General features: G+C 35.5%; 1 protein-coding gene across 7 annotated transcripts in view; it reads left to right on the top strand.

Moving 5' to 3' along the window:
- The window catches only part of ZFHX4 (zinc finger homeobox 4), a 149,007-nt gene that overhangs the window by 28,148 nt on the left and 114,859 nt on the right, over positions 1-6,000 (top strand). The gene's annotated exons all lie outside the window — the stretch shown is intronic.

The raw sequence follows: 6,000 nt of genomic DNA, 5'->3' as shown, positions 1-6,000 counted from the left end.
TGACGGAGATTATGGAAAATCATGATTTTTCCATTCCATGCATAGGGAAGGAGATCACTTTCTGGTATATGTATCTGTTTGCAACCATAATCTGTCACAGCCAAGTTATTTTACATTGGTATTTTCAGTAAGCGCATGCAACGTGCCACATTATTACCAAGGATATTCAAAAGTAAGCACTGTCATCTTTTTGTCTGCCCTTCTTTTCCAAGCCAGTAATGATTTTTCACAAACATGAAAGGGTGTGGTGTAGATAAATATGTTAGTAGAATGGCAACTATATTTTTATCTTTACTGGAAAAAACTATGTGGATATAATGAATATGTGGGAGTGATGAATACCATTTATTACACAACTTGTCATGACTTTTTCCAAACCCTAATTATGGGGTAACTTATTTTCTGCAGTGTGTTTACTGGATTGGCTTGATTGTCTTGGTTCATGTACAAAATATAACACATTCGTTTCCAAGATGAATAACTTTGTAACTTATTAAAAACTTCTTTTGTCTAGGGGATATAAAAATTCAGGAAATATTGCAAACCATTAGTCACTGTAACAAGCTCCAAATATGATTAGAAAATCCATTTTGCAAGTGTTATCTATTGATTTATACTAGAAATCTGTGATAACTAAACTATCAGGAGTCATCTGCTGATTACAGCAACTATGCTGGTTTTCTAATCATGTTGAAACCGTGTACACACAGAATAAATACAGAAAAGTCTCAGCAGACCTCTAGTTTACAGAAGAAGTAATATTTTTCTGGTGTTCAACTGCATTCAGATGGCTAGTCTGAGCTAACAGATGCTGCACATGCAGTAACGTGGATTTTCATTGCTATGAACAAAAATGGCAGTAACATGAGGTTTGGTCTATTATATTGTCCAGCAGTGCTGGCTACTCTGTTAATTTAATAATGTATTTTGTTTAAATTTCATTTTTCCTTAATTCTAGAAGGGTGTTTGTTTCTTTTGCTGTTGGGGTTTTTTTACTTTTTTTTTTTAAGATCCAAAGTTGTGTTATGAAAAGTGCAAAAAGAACGGAGGGTCTAGTGACACATTCTAAGTCACGTTTTTTTAAATGATCCAAGTTGGTCACCATCTCTTTTTTGGAGTGTTAACCTGGATTATTTCAATGATGTGTTTTATAATGCCACCATTCAGAGAGATGCTACTGCAAATGGTGTCACAGATAGGAATGATAGAATAGGAGATGGGAAGGCCAGCAGCTTTCTCAGGTGGCTTCAGTTCTCCATTCAGAGACTGTTGAAAGTAGGATGCCAGCTGCTTATTTTTTTAAAAAAAGCTACAGGCATAGCTATGAAGTTACATAAACTATCTACTCAAAACAGTACTGTCTTTTCACTCACTCAACCCGATCCCTAGAGAAATGATGATGAAATATGTTTCGGTTTGCAACATGTTCTACAAAATATTTGACGTGGAGTTCTAAGGGAATGAGTATTACCTCTTAGCCCTCATCACTAAAAATGTCCTGCTGCTGAATCAGCTTCTTTGCCAGATCCTGTTTTGTTAGATGGAGCAATAGCCCAGTAGTGCCTATGTGGTGCTGCTATCATATGTAGCAAATGGCCACTACTAGCCTTTAGAGTTCAGTCTCTGTATCAGTTAAAGACATCCTGGTGCAAAAGGATTCTTTAAACTGTTAGAATAAATATGGAAAAGTATCAGCAGACCTCTAGTTTAAGCAAGAAATAACATTCTTCTGGTGTTCATGCAAATGGTTGGTCTGAGTTAACATATGCTGCACATGCAGTAACATGGATTTTCATTTTACAGAAGGACAATTGAAAGTGTCAAAAGTTTCTGTCCCTCATGACTTCTTAGAGAGGCTTGAACATATGAACCTCACTAGGTTTAGTGACTCTCAGAAAGCAGATAGCATATACACAAACACATTTTTAATATAATTTCATTTTAAGGCTAATTTGAAGGAGAGGAATGTCTCATTTAAAACATCAACTGAGGTATTAGTATTATTTTTTAAGACTTGGGGTTGGCAGTGAAGTGCTACAATATGTTCCAAATGACCAAAATGTTCTGGATGTGTGTGCTTTATAAGAGAATGTAATGCCTCTGTACGTCACCCAGAAAACTTTACTCTTAATTGTGGGTGTACATTCAGTCCTCAAGGTGAAAATGAGATTTTGAAAGTCTGTTAAGTTATTTGCTAGCTAACTTGATAGTTTTGTCAGGTCTTAGTCAAGCCGTTGACACCAAGGGAGTTGTAAACTTTTTTCTCTTGATACATCAGATAAACTTTTAGAGCACCTAAGGAAAAAATGAACATTAATTTGCATGAATAATAGGTATATGCCTTGGGAATGATATTGAATATTCATGAATTGTGTTTATATTCAAGCAGCTCCTCTTAACTCTTTTAAAATTAAGGTGCTGTGAATATGGTTTGGTAATAAAAACTTTAATACTAAAACCATCTGAAAGCACAGAAAAAGAATTTGTGACTTTTTTCCTTTGCTTTGTCAAGTACCTCAAAGTTTTTCTTTAGTAATTTATATTTATTTAAATGTTATTGTTTTATGAATTTTCTTTTTATAAATGTTGCCATAACAGCTTGATTTCTCTTCCTGTGCTGATGGAATAAAAGTACGTCTTTTCATAGCCATAGCTTTTAAAGTAACCATGAACATCAGAGCTTCTCTTCTGAAACTGTATAATTTTAGACAGTACGGAAATGTCACTTTTAGAGTTAGATTCTAAATGTGGGAAAGTGAAACCTTTAGCTGTTTTCTAAGTTATTTAAAAAAGAAATGGCCTGATTGTTCCTTACAGAAGTGCAGTATTCAAGTGGTGTTGGTAATGTGGCTGCTAGGAACCAGAACAAAGACGACTTTACCCTGAGTGAACTCAGCTTGGCCTAATGAATTTCCCAAAGACTTAAGTTTGGAATTGTGGAGCTCGATGTAAGCAAATTAAACCACAGAAGAGTTGCAAGTTCTTGGCAGCATCCATCAAGAAGCATTCAGTGACTCCATAAGTAAACAGAGAAAGCTTCTATAGCAAGAGTGCATTTCCATTCTGCAGGAGGAAGTGTTCAGCTTCTGCAGATTTGGGAGGCTGGGGCAGGGCAGTGATGTGTCTCTGTGGATGTAAAGTACATATAGCTGGAACTGCTTTTAAGGCAGCCATTTTGTAGCTTGGTCAAATAGCTTTTGATTCACGGAATAGCATATATCATGTCATGTGCTTATAAAATAATTTTCAAATACTTTATTAATAAATACAGGGTAACCTTTTTGCAGAGTAAACTGGGATGGCTGAAGAGCTTACTTAACCAAGTAACTGAATGGCATGATCGATTTCTAATCACAAGTAAATATTCGAAGTTGGTCTATCAAAAATATTATTCAGTTTGCTGATAACAGCTTTAATAGTCAGTGCTTTTATATTGGATGTTTACTGCAGTTTACATCATATATGCAACTATTTAGGAGCTCAGGGAAAGTGACAGGCAGCAGTTAGCAGACTAATACTCAGCTGTGTGAAAACTACCTTGGTTTTCCCTTTATTGACAAAATATTGATCCATAACACTATTAATGCTATGATTGTCAGTTAAATTTGGGGAGATCACTTTACCTCTCATGTTCTCAAATGGCAAAGATATTACCCCAAAGGAATGACCTGATTTCAGTTTAAGAAGGTTAGAGGTTAAAGGTTAGCTCAAAAGCATCATCTGCCTAGCTGCTTAACTTTAAACTGATCAATTTAATGAAAATCTGTTTTGCAGATGGTGTTGTAATGTCTTTGGCAGGATTTAGGCAGCTTTAACATTAGACGTATGCTAGTAAAAATTATTTCTTTATTTGACCAGAACAACACCTTTCCTTTTATGTTTTAAGGTAAAAGGCATGTGGGATATGGTATTTTGGCAAAGGACCCTGAAGCAGAAAGTGTTGATGGTCTTTCCATATGGGCTTAAAAACAGAATACCCCTATGTCTATTGCTAACGATGACTGAAGAAACAAACAAAGCTGTATTCATTTTTTTACCATAATGTTTTACTTTGAACCCATAAAAAAGCATTTAAGTCAGAACTGTCCTTGAAAAAGGCTTGTCTTCTTTGCCTAGGGTGGAATGCAACAGCATTAACTTTTTTAACCTGGCAGAGCTCGCTGATTGTCTCTTTCAGACCTTGTATTTGTAGATCAGCAGTATTCTGTTCCCTACTCACAAACCGAGCAGTAATTGTGTTACTTAGCTGTAGATACTATAAATAAGAAGGCAAATTAGTCAATCCAAATGGTAAGTTTTATCTGATGGAGGTTGTCTGAATAAACAAAGAGTGAGATCCTTGGGAGTGTAAAGCAGACCTTTGTGTTTATTTCTTCTGAGAATCTGGCCCTCATAGTTTTTGCCAAAGTAATTAAGTTTCCGCACAAGCATGTCTTTCTATTTTCAGATGTATGCAATTCAAGAGGAATTTCTTGGGCTGCTAATGCAATACTACTATATGTTAGCTTTGTAATTAGCTAGGACTATATCCCTTTGCTGAAATGCATTGTAATATTACACACACAAGCATAATTTGCATGTAAGCAGTCATGAAAGTGGTGCCCTTTGTTTCATATTGACTTCTCAACTTATTTAAAAGAGAGTTTACAATGAGCCTTTGTTTTGTCTGCAAATGATCATAAACATCTTTCTAAAGAGCCCAATAAAATGAGACAATCACAAATGTATAACATCACATATTGAAAGGGTGGAAGAACAAACAGGGCTTTTACTATATTTTATAGGCTGGATTTATAGTCTGTCCTTGGGTCACTTAGGGCCAAGAATTTTCACGGTTAGCTGCTTGGCCCTGCTAGCTAGCATCCTCTGCAGGAAATGCAAATACCATGCAGCACCTGCTTGTCAGCTGGGGTTCTGCACTGCTTTTTTAAAGTGAGGTGTCCACTTCTCTGCTGGTTCAAAGTCAAAAGCTTAATTAGACCAGCTCTTTTTCTGCATCTGTCATCAGCGAAGCAGAATAGTCTGTCTGGATTCCATAATGCTGTTTGCATATTTGGATTTTAAATCAACCAGGGATATTGAATGCTTTGCTCATCTTTATCACGTGCAAGAGGCACAAGTGGGATTTAGTGCTTAGGTAACTTTAGTGTAACAGTTCCCCAAGGAACACTGCTTGGTTTTTTCTCATTATCCTCGTTCTGGATGAAAGCATCGTTGTTAGGAATTAACAACCGAGGGGGGTGTGAAGTATATGCATGTGGGGACGAATGGACTCACATCCCAAATCACTTTGTTTGCTTTACTCTGTTTGACATGAAATGTTCGTGCTTGATCAGCCTGGAATTAACAGAAAGTCACATTCTTTTCATTTCAATTGTCCTGCACTAACTTTTTAATATAAAATCAAATATCCTAGATATGTGCCAGTTCAATTATTGAACTATCATTGTCCCAGTATGATGGTAAAAGAGGTCAGGAGATTGTGCAGCATTGATTTGCATAAAAATCATTGTGGAAAGGAAATTGGAATATGTCTGCACATCTGAGGAGCCAAACCATGCTTTTGCTTAATCTTATTCCTGTTGTTTGTTTAGGTGAAGAAAACTGTTTTCAGTGATAAACAGAAGTTACTCTAATTTGCTCCTCAACACAAACCTCATGATACAGAGGATAGAGGGTATTTTTTAATTTTTTTATAGTACTTATGTTCATTTAAGCTTTTAAATATTTTATGGAATTTAATTTACACTGCAAGTTGTAGTTACTGTGATTCAAATTATACTGTTGTGCTTACATGTATAAAGAGACACTTGTGTTCAAAGAACACACTGTCCAGTCACAGATATACATACATTGTGTAAAGATATCTATAATGTATATGCTTACTGTATGTACTTGTACGCTATAGACAAGTACATTTATTAAAAACAAACAAACAAAAATTGTTGGCTAGAAAAATAGCAATTTCAAACCTATTATTTTCATTATAAATTTAAAATA

This window comes from Chiroxiphia lanceolata, chromosome 1, assembly GCF_009829145.1.
Source record: "Chiroxiphia lanceolata isolate bChiLan1 chromosome 1, bChiLan1.pri, whole genome shotgun sequence".
Classification (NCBI taxonomy): domain Eukaryota; kingdom Metazoa; phylum Chordata; class Aves; order Passeriformes; family Pipridae; genus Chiroxiphia; species Chiroxiphia lanceolata.
Note: the sequence above shows the minus strand (reverse complement) of the source record. Positions and strands in the feature narration are given on the sequence as shown.